Genomic DNA, 17,917 nt, shown 5'->3' with positions numbered 1-17,917 from the left:
TCAATTTATGTTCAGTATATTAGGGTCAGTGCAATCATGTATAAAATTAATAACTGTATTGGCAAATTTTAAGAGTCATAAATGACCCCTTCAGTGCAATTTCCATTTACAGTATCCATTTGGTATTTAACAGGTTCAGGTTGGCTGTCATTCAGATGATCTGAGTGGCGCAAAGGAGTTCTGTCGTGCCCCAGTGGTTGTGCACAAAAAGGGTGTTCTTGATGAGAAGGTTTTGATATCCTATGTCTGGGGAGGCCTGCTATATATTATTGTGAAGGCAAAGAGCCAGTTGGGGATGGTTCAGGTTTCAGTGTATGGAGCAGAACCGGCTCCAACCTTTATAAAAGGTAAGCATGGGAGTTAGAACTGCTTTATTACTAGTTTCCTCCCTTTTAAGACTAATGCTAACAGTTACACTTGCTTTATGTTGGAAGGTGTGCATGTTTTATATAGTATATATAAGTGATGTTTTATTAGAGTAAAGAACTATATTATTATCCATGTTGCATTTAGGAATCCGGAAATATATATATATATATATATACACATAGAATAAATTGCATTAGAAGCACATGTTACTTTTAAACACTATGGTCATATACTCACACAACATATATGCAGAAAAGATTCCGTACAGTTATCTGTTAAAGGCACACAAATAGCACGTCTTACTACCATACTTGCCTGTTCTTGCGAATCATCCAGGACGCTCCTGAATTTTGGGGAATCCTCACAGACTTCCAGAAGAGTAGGCCACCCTTCCGGATCCCGCTTCACTTCCTTGTGAAGTTGTCAGTGCGTTAATGATGTGATCCAGGCCCCAATACTGCTGCACATATATGTGATTTTAAGACATTGCGCAGCAGCAGATAGGGCCTGATGATGCAAATATGTGTCATTCCCCCCCCCCCCCCCTTCCCTATGCTTGCCCCTTGGACCTCCCCTCTGGTATCTCTGGGTTATTAAGGGTACTTCATATCTGAAAATAGTTTGTAACACGTGTTCCATACTGTGCATTCTTTCAACATCTTCTTTTATCCTCCACTAAGGCCAAATGTTACATATTAAGGGTCACCCAATATATGGAAGTGCAGCACATTTCAATTTGCACAAATGCATCTATTTGTTTGCTTCATGCATTCTGCTTTTTAAAACTAGCCCTGTAAATGTTACACATTAATTAAACACTTATACTAGTAAACACATTTTAAAAAAATGTAGAATTAGTAAAGTAGTACAATATTAAAAACAGGACCTTAACGAACATTAAAGAAAACTTGCAAGGTCAAATCTTATTAGGACTCTGTCTCCATTTGCATCTTCCACAATCCCATGCACACCTTCATCTTCCATTATATTACAGTTGCACTTTATTTCTGGGTAATTAGGGGTACTCCATATCTGACAATAATTTGTAACACATACTTTTGCGGCCAGAACATACATGTAAATTACAAGCCGCACAAGTGTGTTATTCCTTGGCAACACTTAATATTTCCTGATGGGGACATCATTTAAAGTACATACTTGTGGCACTACAAGTGGCAGCATGCATAATAAGGCAAACATTTTTACCCTTACATATAAACATACATGAAATTTTGGCCACTAATTTATTAATAAAATAATTTTGCCACCGCAAGATAATTAATAATAATTTTTGCGCCTCTAAACAAGAAATCATGATTACTCTCATAATTATAACTTGTATTGTGTCTCCTGTTATGTTAAGAATGATCGCATAGCTCTAACGGCATGCTGTTGGAGCTATCTAGCCAATCAGAAGCAGGTCTAAAAAATGCAACGATTTCTCTGGGAATATCTGGCGATTTTGCGGCTTGTCTGACTAAACCGCTGGCAGTATAGATGTTTTAAAATCGATACACATTGCTGGAGATTGGATTTTGGACTCTCAAAATCGCAGTTTAATAGATATTGATTAAATACTCTCAGATTGATAATAAGACAATTGTAACACGTGGGCCTCAATATGGGATTTTATAAAAATGCACATGCTTATTTCATATTAAAAAAAACACACAACTATGATTTGTTTGTTGCCACATAAAGCTGGTTATGCAAATGCTATGATTTTTTTTTCACTGACACTGTGGATTGTGTTGGTCCAGTATAACAATGTGCGAACTGGGCAGTTTATTTCTTTTACTTTGGTCAGTAGATTCTTTTGACTTTTCCCCCAGGCCAGACTAGCCGCTCATCCTGGTTGGAGACCAGTCGCAATTATCCAGCTCCTTGGGCTGAGCTGATTACAGATAACATAATCCTTACTGTTCCCTCTGATGCTGTCCGTTCACTTGATGATCCTGAAGCTTTACTTTCTCAGTGGGATGAGATCATGATGGCAATAGCTGATCTTGCTGCAATTCCAAAGAAATTTCCACGTCCAGAAAGAATCGTGACTGATGTGCAGATCTCCTGCGGTAGGTAGATTGTCACCTGTCATGATGAGGGATGGAAGCACTTCTCTTTATGTCCACAGAAACATTACTCACATTCTACACCCCATAGCAGGTTTCATGTAGGCCCACTGTTTATATCCCAAATATTAATAAACACACAAAGCTTACACGTGTTCATTCAAACAACTTCCCAGTTTCTGTCACCCCCAACCTATTGAGATTAAAAAGTTACTTAAGGAACAGAATTTTGCACTGTGCAGAGCATTACGGTCCAGAACACTTTTGCCACTAATTTGAATATCCAAAGCTAAACACAGGTAAGCCAATCACAGATCTGTCGCTAAATATTATTGCTTAATCCTTTGCTGTGGTGCATTGTCCTGGATTTAGGGCTTCTTCCTATTTAACAATGCACCAGGGGTCGGTAATAGCTATTGCTGGCAATAGCCTTCGCTATTGGCCTCCAGTGAAGCTTCGCCATTTAAAGCATGGGGAAGCCTCTTTACCATGGGTACCAACAGTACAAGTACCACTGCCCTGCTATATCTACCGTCATCCAAAGATGGCAATAGGAGGTGATAGCTTGACAAAAATGCTTTATTTATTTAAATACATTTTTTTTTTCATAAATTAGATATTTGAAAATATTTTTATATTTTTTAAGGTTTCTTTTTACATTTTGTTTGCACATTTTCATGTAAAGTGGAACTGGAAGTCCAAGTGCGGGCTTCCACCTCCACTGCACATGTGTGAACCTGCCAGCTGGTTCATGCATGCACATAGGCTCCCACACCCTGGCGAAGTGGCAAGTCCAACCTTACCACCGCCAACCAGTTTAGCCTGGACAAAAATTACACACACACTAGCAACACTCCATTGATATAGTTTGTATTATTATGCCATTTTCAGGATCAGTTCTGATGAAGAGAGAAGGGACAGGTTATAGACTAGAACTGTATAACACCTTCAATTAACGTAGCAAGTTCTTTTAGGTCTGTGCTGCATCTCAGTCCACTTCACAATGTATTCGTTGCACGTTTGTTTGTTTGTTTAGATATCTCAAGGCCTGACTTATCTTTCTCAACACCAGCCCAGGTTTTCTGGGTTCACTCCATGTGCTAATTGCATATTTAAATTGGTGTCTATATATAGCAGTCAGTGAAATGCTTCAATCTATTGCTACAGGTTGGATGCATTCTGGATACCCAATAATGTGTCATCTAGAGTCAGCAAAGGCTTTACTAGACCATCAGAATATGAAGAAAAATGGACTCTGGGGACCTATACATGAACTTGGTCACAATGAGCAGAGGGGTGTATGGGAATTCCCCCCTCACACCACAGAAGCCACATGTAACCTCTGGTCTGTGTATGTACATGAGATGGTGCTGGGAATCCCACGGGATCCAGCTCACCCTGCCCTAAAGCCAAAAGACAGGGACACACGAATAAAACAGTATTTGAAGAATGGAGCCAAACTGGCAGAGTGGAGTGTGTGGACCGCTCTTGAGACCTATCTACAGGTATTATACAGATAAACCTTCATGTTTTTAAAAGATATAATAGATATGATGTAAAGTAACACTATAATCTATGTTAGATAGAAGTAGTGATTTCTTACACTTGAGCCAACATCTTGCAATACAGCCAAAAATGGTGTAATGCGTAATTTGTTTATGCTCCATTCAGTTTACAATTTTTTTAAAAAAAATACTACAACTCTTATTTTAAGGCAGTCTATAAATGATGGTAAGCCCTGCATGAGACAACATAGGAGGAGAGGCAGTTCAGCAGGGACATGAAGGTAGAGTAATCTGCAATCAGGACATGACTACAGTAGGGAACCTTGTCATGAGTCTAGCTGCTGCTCTCTGTTAGGGTTGAGAAGTGTTGCGGGTCTGGGAGGTGGACCAAAGAGACTTCTAGGTATTTGCACAGGAAATTCCCCAGGACCTGGTAAAGTCCTGTGTGCATAGCTGAGAGGTAGTGATGGTGAATGGCTGGGAGGGGTGGGGTCGTGTCACATCCTGCTGCCAGAGATATACTGTGCCAGTATGTCCAAAGACATATTGGTATATTGGTTGGCTTTTGACGAACTTAACCCTAGTGTGTGTGTCCGTATGGTAGGGAATATAGATGTAAGTTTGTGGGGAAGGGATCGATGTGAATGATTAATTATTCTCTGTAAAGTGCTGTGGAATAAGTAGGCGTTATATAAAAAACGTAATAAATATATAAATATTTAAGCAGTGTGCGCGCTCTCCACTTCCTCTTAACTGACATTCTTGTAAAGGCAATACCGCTTATCCCATTCTTCTGTTATATTGCTGATAGCAAATTAAAAAAACAAAAAACAATTAAACTGCTCATGTTGTATAGAACACAAATCTTATGCTTTCATATTATTTACCTACTGCATAAATAGTGAAAGGTATATTGTCTTTATCAATTTATTCATGCTTGATATACTGTATGTATTTCAGCTACAAGAGGGCTTTGGCTGGGATCCCTACAAACATCTATTCTCTGAGTACCAGACAATGTCAAATGTCAGCAATAACAATAAGGATAAGATGAATCTTTGGGCAGAGAAGTTTTCTCATGCAGTGAATAAGAACCTGGTTCCATTCTTCCAGGCCTGGGGCTGGCCCATTGAGGAAACAACCAGCAAAAAATTATCCACATTGCCAGCATGGGAGGAGAATCCTATGAAAACTTACATCAAGTCAAAGTAAACATAAAACTCAAATGACAGAAACTGAATTATACTGTCACATGTATTGTTACAAACAGGTTTATTTTCTTGCGGTTTATAATATGATATACTGCCAGTTATTTCCAAACTCAGGAATCAAGTGTATTATCCTATGCCAAGTCTAGCTATACACCACAGACTATAGTATCAGTCTACTGTCACCATCTTCATTGATTTAAACATTTAGAGGTATATTTACTAAACTACGTGTTTGAAAAAGTGGAGATGTTGCCTATAGCAACCAATCAGAATCTAGGGGGTAAATATATCATACTTCGGTTTCTTGAACTCGCAGGAGTTCGGCAAGATGACAGCTAAAATTTAAAGCGGCGCTGCCTTGTAAAGGCAAGTTTCCCTTTACAAGGCAGCGCCGCTTTAAATTTTAGCTGTCATGTCGCCCAACTCCCGTGAGTTGAAGAAACCGGAGTATGATACATTTACCCCTAGATGTCATTTTGTAGAATGCACTAAATAAATGAAAGCTAGAATCTGATTGGTTGCCATAGGTACATAATACTTTTAATTGTTTTTCATTACATTTATTGAAAATGCCTTAGAATTTGCTTTCCCATATAAAGTGCACTTGGAAGATGCCAAAGGCATCCCAACAAAGCTATAGGCCAAAGTCCGATCTCTGCCACCTTCAGAGAATCCAATAAATCCTCTATCATTGTGACAAGAAATTAGAATTATGGAACATGTACAGATTAAGTTGCCAAAAGTCAGTATCTCACTTGTGGCATCTTCTATTTAGAAGTTGATACCATTAGGGCTGGTTGCAACCTTGCAGTTATTAAAGAAGCTTGATAAAATATATAAAGTTGTATTAATTTTTCATTAGCTGACGGTTAGCTAGAAGCTATGACTGCCATATGTCCTCCCATTTTTCTATTATTGTATGTATGCAAGACAGTCTGTTTGCTTTGTTATTTTTTGGGGAGACATCCTCTAACCCTGTAAACTAGTGTATAGCTTGGATGGCCCTGGGTTTAAAGCAAACCTATAAGTGGGTTTTCAAAAATGAGAAGCTGCCTTCAAAATGCCAAACATGTAGATATCTGAAAAAGCTGTTGCACGGTATATAAAAATCTTTCTGTAACATTACAAAAATACTTAAATTGACCATTACTATCTAACTAACCCAGATGAAGTTACAGATAAAATAATACAAAACATGGTCAAACAGGGTTCTATCTACACAGTCTTACACACACAACCTGGCAGGAGGTAATCCAGGCTCCTGTCCCTTTAACCAATCCAGGCTTATTCATGCAGTCTGTATGTGAATCAGCCTAAAGAGATTAATACTTTTTTACATTGTTGCTAGTAGCAAGGGAGAGTGTACTTCTTCCCTGTCCACGAGCTGCCAGGGATGAGGGAGGCTCAGTCTCCTCTCCTCCCCTGTTGCCAGTGAGTCTACGGCATGAGATTTCTCTTTAAATCTCCCGCCTAAAAATACTTCCAGGGACTCTGCACCAGGTTCTGCCACTCCTGGAGCTTTCTGAGCTCCAGTGCGCGGCTCAGCCTGCTGGCACCCTCAGGAGGTGCTGCATCTCCTGGATTCCTTGAAATCCAAGAGGTTGTTCTGCAAACCCCTGCAAGCTGGCAGGCCTCGCTGGATCATCATGGAAGATAAGCACATTTGTATTAAATATATAAACTCTTAGTTTTAAAATACATTACAAATATATATAGTTACACTCCCGTAGCCTGCAGCACCTACACATTCTATATATTCAGGAAAAATGGGCGCCGTCTATTAACCGTCATGGCGCTGGAGTCCATTTAAAGATGGCCACCGCAGACTACCAGGGACCCAGCCACAGTTACTGTTTGTTTGTTAAATGCATACGGTCTAAATAAGAACCTGTTTGTATAGTATGGGCCTAAGGCAATAAAGTGAGCAAAGTAAAAAAAAAAGGAGTAAGTTTGCTCCGGAACAAACCATGTTACAATGCAAGGGGTGGAAATTAGTTTATTATTTTTCACATAAGTTAAATACTGGCTGTTTTTTCATGTAGCACACAAATACTTGATAGCTGTATTTGTACACTCAAATTTAAAGTTGATCTATGACATGCCCTATCCCAACTATAAATCTGTCCCCATAATTTAAATTTACCTCCCCCTCCATTTGCAACATGGTTTTGACCAGGTGCAAAGTTTTTCTTTTTTTATGCTTTGCCCTCCTTAATGACTCAGGCCCTATGAGTGGTGGTCGCCCGAGGACATCAACAAACATCGACAGCAAGGATGACTAGCAAGAAGACCTTTATCTCAACTGTAACTCAGGAGAAGAAAGGAAGAAGCTTTACCAATAGAACATCAAGTTATTGCAATGTCTTCACCTGTGACCTATTTTATAGTGACCAGTTTACCTTATTCTACTATATTCTACTTATTTGATGTGATGTAACTCCCTTTGCAGTCTGTGTATAAATTGACCTGCACTGACTTCTTACTGAAGTTGTATGCGCAATTTATTTCAGCGGTACTAAAATTTGCTTTAATATACAAAAAATATTTTTGTGCTTTGGAACCACATTGAGCTGTTCGGAACACCAATATTTTACCTTTAATAGAACACAAAATACACTTACAACTGCCCTCGATTTCAAAGGCGGGAGGGAGGGAAGAGGTGGACTAACATAGGCCATGTACAGTAAGGATCTGCCAAGGACGTTCTGACACAGATGTGACCTATTCAAGTCCTGGGTTTCTCGTAAGTACACTTTGTTTCAGCCATACCATTTGCAGCAACTAGAAGGCAGGTGTAAGTGCCAAGTGATAGTGATGACTGACAACGGCATGGTCTTTGTTTTAAAAACTACACGGAAGCATGCCTCTAGCTATCACAGAACATGTGTATGCAAGTAAGATAGACTATAAAAAGACATTATGGGAGGTATACAATTGTTAGCGTTAACGAAAAAAAAACAGCGCTCAAAAAATATTACGTTTATACGGTAATATTGCGCGCGAAAAGCGTTAATACGGTAGTTTACTCGGTAGTTGAAATTCCGCGAGTAATTACCATATTAACGCTAAGATTTTTTGAGCGCTCGTTTTTTTCCGTTAACGCTAACAATTGAATACCCCCCTATATGTACAGTACGTACATCTTTATGCATTTAATGTTAAAAAAAATGTTTTTAAATCCATATTGTAATAATTAATAGTTCATTTTAGAATATCAATTTTCTTTAATGCTCTCTGATGAGACCTTCTATTGCACATATAATTGTTCATATACTGTAGTCTGTATACGGGTAGAACTATGCTCAAGTTTCGTGCTCTTTTGTAAAATGCAACTTACATGTAAGTTACATTCGGATTTGAATCAGGCCCTAATTGTTTAAATTTATGATTGTCTCATAAAGGTGTCTTGTAGCAGTCCTTCCAGGCAATTCTAGATATTAAACTGTGTTACAAGTACTGACATATTGGGCCAGCATGACCTCAATTGTAGGAATGTCAACAAGGTCTTACTAAGCCTGATTTATATACAATACTGTGAAAAGTTTTAGGCAGGTGTGGAAAAACTGCTGCAAAGTAAGAATGCTTTAAAAAAATAGAAGTGTTAATAGTTTATTTTTATCAATTAACAAAGTGCAAAGTGAATGAACAGAGGAGGAATCTAAATGAAATCAATATTTGGTGTAACGACCCTTTGCCTTCAAAACAGCACAAATTCTTCAAGGTACTCTTGCACACAGTTTTTGAAGGAACTCGGCAGGGAGGATGTTCGAAACATCTTGGAGAACTGACCACAGATCTTCTGTGGATGTAGGCTTGCTCAAATCCATATGTCACTTCATGTAATCACAGACAGACTCCACAATGTTGAGATCAAGGCTCTGTGGGTGCCATATCAGAGCACAATAATAGTGTCTGCAGGCAACAGTGAAGCATGGTGAATGTTTCTTGCAAGTTTGGGGCTGCATTTCAGCAAATGGTGTTGGGGATTTGGTCAGGACTAATGGTGTCCTCAATGCTGAGAAATACAGGCAGGTAGTTATCCATCATGCAATATCATCATGGAGGCGTCCGATTGGCTCCAACTTTATTCTGCAGCAGGACAACAACCCCAAAATGAGGCTAATCTCATTAAGAACTATATTCATCGCAAAGAAGAGCAAGGAGTACTGGAAGTGATGATATGGCGCTCCACATTTTGTTAATTGATAAAAAATAAACTATTAACACTTCTATTTTTCAAAGCGTTCTTACTTTGCAGCATTTTTTCCACACCCGCCTAAAACTTTTGCACAGAAGGAGACCAGGTGGAGCGCCTGGTCTAATCAATTAAGGAGTTAGCCAGAGCAATGCCTGAAAAGAAGCTTAAAAAGGGTTTGAGCTGTGTGTGGGAGACTGGTGCCAACAAGTGGCCAGTGACCAGTTAGGGACCTAACTGTGATAGCCAGCATTTAGGGCTATGGGACTGTGTTTATTTCTGTGAATATGTTTGATTTGATTGCTGAAGACATTGCCAAGACTGTTTATCCATCCTGACAAGTAAATAAATTTTAAGGTGGTTCAGAAGAAATGTGTGTGAGGAGCCATCTGTTTGCACGCTTTTCACAAGTGGTGTCATCCTGGGATGTGCAAAAGACAGCTAGATCATTGCTGTCCCCCAAGCCAACAAATCCAGTGGTGAGTTATGCAAAACCTCCTGACTACAATATTTGTTTGCTGCATGCAAAAGGTGTCGCAAACTCTGAAAACAGAGGGCAAATGCATAGGTTTTTTTTGTTGTTTTTTTTGTTGCTTGCAAGTACTGCAAAAACCTGCTTATTTCAAATGTTTGTTTGCAAATGTGTAAAACTATTTACTACAAAATCTTTGCTGCAAATGTGTGGAGTTTATAGGTGATTCAAACCTTAACACAAAGCAGGTATATGAAATTGATTGATGGTTGTTTGTTGTGAACTACAAGTGACATACAGCCTTTTCCACAAACAAGTCTGTTTAATTTATGCTTAGGGAACCAAAGTATCATTTTCCTTCACACCAAAATAGCAATATGGAGGAACTCTTGCGGGCTCTGGTGAATGTGACCACTAGGCAGCAGGAACAGCAGGGGGCATTACTAGCTGTAGCCGATACCCAACAAGCACAGCAGACCCAAATGCTGCAGGTTACAGATGCCCAGATAGAAAATACCAAGCTCTTGCGCAAAGAGCTAGCACAAGTGAGGCAGGTGCATTATGTGTCTGAGGTGCCTGTCTTCCAAAAAATGACTGCCTCAGATGATGTGGAGGCATATTTCTTGGCCTTTGAGAAAGTCGCCCACGAGACTAAAATGGCCGCCAGGAACCTGGGTGGAGAAGTTGGCACCATATTTGAGCGGTGAAGCTCAGCTTGCCTACATTGATTTATCTGATGAGCAGGCTACTGTATACCAGGAAGCAAAGGCTGAAATCATGGCCCGGATAGGTGTTACTGGAAAGGGAAGAGCTCAGTGCTACCATGACTGGCATTATCTCCCAGGAAAATCGGGTCACTCACAGTTGGCTGATCTCTCTAAAGTGACAAAGAGTTGTCCAAATACCAATACACCTGGCCATATGGTGGAAATACTGGCAATTGACCATTGTGTCCGTGGGCTGGAAAGGAGCTTACAGAGATGGGTGATTCAAGCGGATCCAAAGTCTTATGAGGAACTTGCTATGGCGATAGACCATTACTCAGCACTGCAACGCATGTCTAAGGCTCCAGAGGAGCATCCAAAGCTATTGCTCAAGCCAAAGTGGACACTACGGCCATCGGAGTCAGTAAGAAAAGTTTCTCCACCTGTCTGTCTTGAATGTAATGAACCTGGGCACTTCCGTGTTGAATGTCCAAAGCAACAAGAACCAATGGACTGTACTATGGCTCGGCGGAGGTCAGCCTTTCCTAATTGCTGTGTTATGTCTCCCTTTATGGGGAGTCCTTCATCATTTTGGTGAATAGGAGTGCTGTTTCGGCTCTGGTGGATTCGGGAAGCAGGTTGACATTAGTCTCTAGTTCTTTAGTACCAAAAGCGGTGTCTGCAAGGTTACCTAAAGTGAAGGTGATGTGCATTTATGGAATTACTGTGGAATACAAGCAGATTCTACTTCCAATTACCCTAAAAGGCCAAACGGTTGAGGTAGTGGCTACTAGCCCCTAAACTACCATACCCACTTATCCTGGGGCGAGACTTTCCCATGTTCCAGGAAGTTCTTAGTGACCGGATCCGGCTGGACATATCGGTAAGTGACACACCAAACGAAAGTCCAATCTTAAAGGAACCTGTCCAAATCGCACTGGGCCTGGGAAAAGAGACAACAGAACTGTTGCCTATGGATGCTGAATACAGGTCCACGATCGCTACTCGTCCCAAGTCTCACCCAAGGAAACAACAGGGGAAAATGAGCTAATCATTTACCAGTGCCATGGAGACTTTGGGGTCAGCAGAGGAAGCTGAGAACTGGTTCCCAGTTCCAAGATTAATTTCCTTGCAGGACTTTGCTAGGGATCAACATAATGATGCTAACATGAAAACTACATTTAGATCTGTGGTAAAAATTAATGATGTGGTGAAAGCTGCCAGGCCGGCAGGATGAGTACCGTATTTCTTTATTAAAGGGGATTTGTTGTATAGGGCGGGGCTTGTTCAGGGAAGGAAAGTTGAACAGCTGTTAATACCGCCGGTAACCGTGCCTTTAATACTGGAAACCGCACATACACATCTTTGTGGGGGTCATTTAGGAGAGGATTAGACTCGGGAAAGAGTTTTACTACATTGTTACTGGCCAGGAATACATAGGGCTGTAAAAATCCTATCCTTATACTGCCCAGAGTGTAAAAATACCTCTACAAAACCTGACTACAGGGCCCCATTCTTGTATAGAAAGAAGAGATATAGAGTCCACAAGTTGGATAAAAGTCAAAAACGACAAGTGAAACATGTCGCTATACTAAAAACCTGGCATGAGGAGACCCTGCTGAGAGGGCCGTAGTATCCACTTTACTGGGGTTGATGAAGCCAAAAGGGACAGGTGTATGACAAAGAGGGCAGTTTACACACACACACACACACACACACACACACACACACACATACACACTAGATGGAGCGCCTGGTCTAATCAATTAATGAGTTAGCCAGAGCAATGCCTGAAGAGAAGCTTAAAAAGGGTTTGAGCTATGTGTGGGAGACTGGTGCTAACAAGTGGCCAGTGACCAGTTAGGGACCTAAATGTGATAGCCAGTGTATAGGCCTATGGGACTGTGTATATTTCTGTGAATATGTTTGATTTGATCGCTGAAGACATTGTCAAGACAGTTTACCCATCCTGACAAGTAAATAAACGTCAAAGTGGTTCGGTAGAAACCTGTTTGAGGAGCCATCTGTTTGCATGCTTTTCACTAATATATATAAACACACACACTCACATACACACATATACTGGTAGTGCTTGGCCTGCCCTATCTTCTCAATTTGCATTTTTGTTTAACAATTACATCCAATTATTTACTCTGTAATGGGCTGTATAAGGCATACTGAAGTTTTTCACAGAAAATCAGTTTTGTTAAATTAACTCTTCCACTGCTGATAAAGAAATTTTACTCATAATTCAAATATTCTGACAGTAGCCATTAACAGGTTTATTTTCTCTGCTATAAAGTGTGAGGAAGTTTGGATATCACATTACCAACCTACTTAAAAGAGGATACTATCTGCAGCGGGTAATTTTGTAATATATGCTGCATATGGATTAAATCTTGGAGGAATATTGTAGACTGCTGCCAGATTATACACAGCCCTACATACAGGCCAAATTTTAGAATGAGTTCAGCTACTGATTCAAGTGATTGGTGAGTGTCTTGAAGAAATAAAACCATATAATTGGCATAAGGCTCCAATAACTCTGTTAACTGGCTCAAGAGTCAAGCCTGTAATATCAGCACAGCTTCTCGGTTTAATAGCCAGTGGCTCAATCAACAGTTTGCTGCAACCAAATAAAGGAGGGCAGCATAAGAGCCTAGGTGGTATATTTACTAAACTGCGGATTTGAAAAGGTGGAGATGTTGCCTATAGCAACCAATCAGATTCTAGCTGTCATTTTACAGAATGCACTAAATAAAAGCTAGAATCTGATTGGTTGCTATAGGCAACATCTTCACTTTTTCAAACTCAGTTTAGCAAGTATACCCCTAGGTGTCAAAAAAATTGGTTATAGCTATATATGGTTAGAGCTATAAGGAGGATAATTACCCAGACTGGGGATCTTTATAATGTCCTACTGTCTTAAATCGTTCTGCCATTTAGGTACAATCAGAGAAAGAAAGAGTCCAGGGGCCAAAATGTATCAAGGTCCGATTTTGAATATCCCGCGATTTTCTTGCGGGTGTTTCATCTTGCAAATGTATTAAAGTGAGATTTTATGTAAAATCACCATAGATGTGTTTCTGTCAAAATCGCCATTTCCAAAATCGATAGAGATTAAAGTTCCAACAGTTTGCCACTCTAGCTATACAAGTCTCAAATCTATGAAGCTTCCTAGTTGCGTGATCAGTAAACACATCACTGTTGCACTGCCCTTGCTTATACAGCCGTGGGGTCCCCCTGCCCCCCCTGCAGCACTATTAACCCTAGTGCTGCCAGCATACTGCTGGTTGTGAAAATTGTGGAAAAATTTGCATGGAATTCCCCCGATTTTCACATAACCAACACTAGCCAAACCAGCCGGGGTGGGTGGCACTATAGCAGGGGGACAGGAGACAGGGGTCCACCTGCCATAATGACAAACCAACCCCAGGTTGGTCAGCGCTGAGTTGGATTCCCTAGGTCATCGGGTCCACCGACTAAAACAAGAAGGCCCCCACTCTAGGAATAATCAGCCCAGTGCTGAAAACACTAGGGCTCTTCCTACACCCCTGGGCGGGTGTAGGAAGACGCAATTTTCTTTTGTGGAACTACAAGTCCTAGCTATGCCAGGGTGCCATAAACAGTGTGCGCATGCTGATTCTTGTATAACTACAAGCACCAGCATATCCATGGCAGCCAGGTCATGCTGGCACTTGGAGAACCACAAGTGCCAACATGACCTGACACCCATGGCTGTCTGAGACCTGTAGTTCCACAAAACAAAATAAACCACAACTCCCTGTTTAGAACCACAACTTTTATTAAAAATAATAACCCCCACAAAAATACACTAAATACCCTCATTCATGTCCATGCTTGAGCCTCCCAAATAATTTGTAATTCCAAATTCCATGCTTGTAAATATCTTCTTTTCTTCAGACCAGAAGGGCCCCCATTATTGTATTCCAATTCCGGAACATACTTGGTCAAAAAAATTAACCCTGATTACAGACGCCGCAAACTTAGCTTATATCTAATACAAGCTCCGATACACAATGAGTTTAGCACACGCACAAGGTCTGTTTATAGTCTAAGGGGTTTTCCCATGACAGCGTGGGACACATCTTAATCAGTGCCGCATCACGGCAAATAGAGACAGCTGGGTGTGTGCACAGGCCACTTAATTAATTATCCGCCTCCTGAGCAATGAGGCGTGCCGCACAAGTATGCTACCTGACTCCTGGGCAATAGGTGTACTGTACAAATTAATTATCAGCCTCCTGGGGCAATAGGAGGAGACACTAGTCTGCTTTGCTGATTGGCCATCTGCAGTATTTAAGGCAGGGAGGGCTTAGCCTCCCTGCCAGTTATCTAGCCTCCATACTGTGCATTGCTCCCCTTCTCTTTGGATACTCTGCTGAACTTCTGATTCACCTCTGTTGTGACCCCTGGCTGGTTTCTGGACCCTGCTTGTACTCTGATTTCCCTGATATTTGGCTTTATAATTTAGATATCGCTGCTGCCCTGACCCTTTGGCCTGTCCCTGATTACTTTACTTGATTCGGACCGCGGACTGCTCTTGACCTTCCACTCCCGTTTTGCCTACCGCCTCTTATCACCTGCTGTGGTATTGTATATAAGCTTCTACTAGGCTAGAGTTAAGACCTAGGGGCATCCAAGTTCCTGTGAGTGCAACAAGCCTTATGGGAAAGGCAGCTGCTTTAGACGAAGACCTCTGTCAACTGTTCTGGAAGCTCATGCCGCTAACCATAACATTATCCTTGGTGCCCACCAATTTCAAAATCCAGAAACATGAATTAAACTTGTAAAAAGTAATCATTTTTCCTACTTGTAAAAAGTAGTTTTTACTAGCTTGAACCTCAAGCAGAGAAGATCCCTGTACTTATAGAGGTTATGGTCTGCCTACTGCTCCTGCTGCATATTGGTTTTCCAGATAGCCTCTTAGTGGCGCGTTTTGTATAACAGTTTAAATTTTATAAAAGCCATAGAACTCTTCTCTCATGCTCTGCATATATACCCTATAGGAAGAGGGGACACTCATTCTCCTCCTTAATTCATTAGCAAACAGCTGATCCGGAGAGCATACACCATGTAAAAAGAAAACATTTGTTAAAATACAAATTGAACACGACAGAAAAGTAGACAATTCCCATTCCCACTGAAGTACCCATAATCTTATATATCATAGGATTTTTTAAGGGATTACACCTTCCTCTTATACGATCACTCTGGATCCCATACTTCCAACCCATGCTCATAGTTGACATTATCTCTTCCTCTTGTTCTCAAACAACGAGGTCTCTCAAAATGTCATAGCTACAAAACTAGGACTGCAGTACTAATATCTACACATTCGGCAACTCAAATTAATTCACTATTGCTTTCCCATACTAGTTGCTTAGCAGCTTCACATTAAATTTCATGTTCTAAACAGGGTCAGTGACATTCAAACTATAAGCATAACCACTGAAGGGCAGATAATATTTCTCTTGTTAAAGTATGTTAATATCTAAAGGACAGTTTTTATTCCTCATTTCCTCCAATTGTAAACCTAAGTGTAGTAGCTCACTGATTTTCACTAAAATACAAGTGTAAAAGGTAGTGTCCTGAATTTCATGCATTCCTACTATAATCAATGATCAAAAATAAAACTAAAATATATAAAAAAACAAGATAGCCTGTAGCACAGACTAATGGATAGCACGAGACAGCCACCAATCAACTGTCTAAACATGAGGCAAGACTGTCCTGAAGAGGAAAATGGCCACCGACACACTTGCAAATCCTGCCTCTGCACCTCTGTCCCACATTTTTTACCCCAACTGTGCAAATGTGAAGCAGTCAGTGCAACTATGAAAAATCATTAGTCAGCAGCGTTTAAAGATCATCGATACATTAATGTTAGGAGGAATTCCATGTGCTGACTGCAGCCACTTGCAGCACACTTTGAACTCACCCAGATAGTGAATCACTGAATTGCTACATATAGATCATACTTGCCAACTCTCCCGGAATGTCCGGGAGACTCCCGCATTTTGTGAGAGTCTCCCGGACTCCCGGGCGAGTGTGGCAATCTCCCGAATTCTGCCCACTTCACTAGGAAGTGCCCCACTTCCTAGTGAAGTGGGCAGAATTAGATCCCAAACGCCGCGATTCCCCGTGAATCGCGGCGTTTGGCCCCGCCCCCGCTGTCAAATGACGCAATTTGCGTCATGACGTCACAGGGGGCGGGGCCGAAATGACGCGATTTCGGCCACCCCGCCCCTTCACGCCCCCCTCCACTGGCTGGCTCCCGGAAGGGAGCTGAAGAAAGTAGGTAAGTATGATATAGATCAGAAGCACCATACCTGACAGCAAACATAGAGGTGCAGCACACTCCTCACCCCACAGCAACTGCCAGTTACACTGGGGAAAAGACAACACACAAGGAAAGAAAACAATAACAAGGAGATCTTCTAGGACAGCAAACACAATTTTGATTTAACACAAACAAGAGTATGGAACAGGCATAACAATGCCCACAATCTGTCCCACAGGAAGTCTTTCTACATCTCTGCTTTCTCACCAGCTGGAAGACAACACAGACACTAAAAGGAAGGTTGGATGGAAAACACACAATATATAAATTTAAGTTCCATAATATTCAAACATCATCATACACAACTATAAATTTAAAATAACTTAAAATTGTGTTTATAAACTGCTAATTAAAGTCTTCGCAAAATACACACATATACTACAGTCATGGCCAAAAGTTTTGAGAATGACACGAATATTGGTTTTCACAAAGTTTACTGCTTCAGTGTTTTTACACCTTTTTGTCAGATGTTACTATGTTATACTGAAGAAAAATTACAAGCAATTCATAAGTGTCAAAGGCTTATATTGACAATGCAAAGAGTCAATATTTGCAGTGTTGACCCTTCTTTTTGAAGACCTCTGCAATTTGTCCTGGCATGTTATCAACTTCTGGGCCACAAACTGACTGATGGCCGCCCAATCTTGCCTAATCAATGCTTGGAGTTTGTCAGAATTTATCGAAATTTTGGGTCCATGGCCAAGAAACTCCCCAGACCTTAATCCCATTGAGAACTTGTGGTCAATCCTCGAGAGGCGGTTGGACAAACAAAAACCCACAAATTCTGACAAACTCCAAGCAATGATTAGGTAAGAATGGGGGCCATCAGTCAGTATGTGGCCCAGAAGTTGATTGACAGCATGCCAGGGCAAATTGCAGACGTCTTCAAAAAGAAGGGTCAACACTGCAAATATTGATTCTTTGCATAAACCTAATGTAATTGTCAATAAAAGCCTTTGACACTTATGAAATGCTTGTAATCTTACGTCAGTATACTATAGCAACATTTGACAAAAAAGTCTAAAAAC

General features: G+C 40.7%; 1 pseudogene; it reads left to right on the top strand.

Annotated features, from left to right (window-relative positions):
• The window catches only part of LOC142152135 (TRPM8 channel-associated factor homolog), a 47,075-nt pseudogene extending 39,439 nt beyond the window's left edge, over nucleotides 1-7,636 (top strand).
• Nucleotides 7,637-17,917: the final 10,281 nt, after the last annotated feature.

This window comes from Mixophyes fleayi, chromosome 4, assembly GCF_038048845.1.
Source record: "Mixophyes fleayi isolate aMixFle1 chromosome 4, aMixFle1.hap1, whole genome shotgun sequence".
Classification (NCBI taxonomy): domain Eukaryota; kingdom Metazoa; phylum Chordata; class Amphibia; order Anura; family Limnodynastidae; genus Mixophyes; species Mixophyes fleayi.
This window is presented reverse-complemented; position numbering and strand designations above follow the sequence as displayed.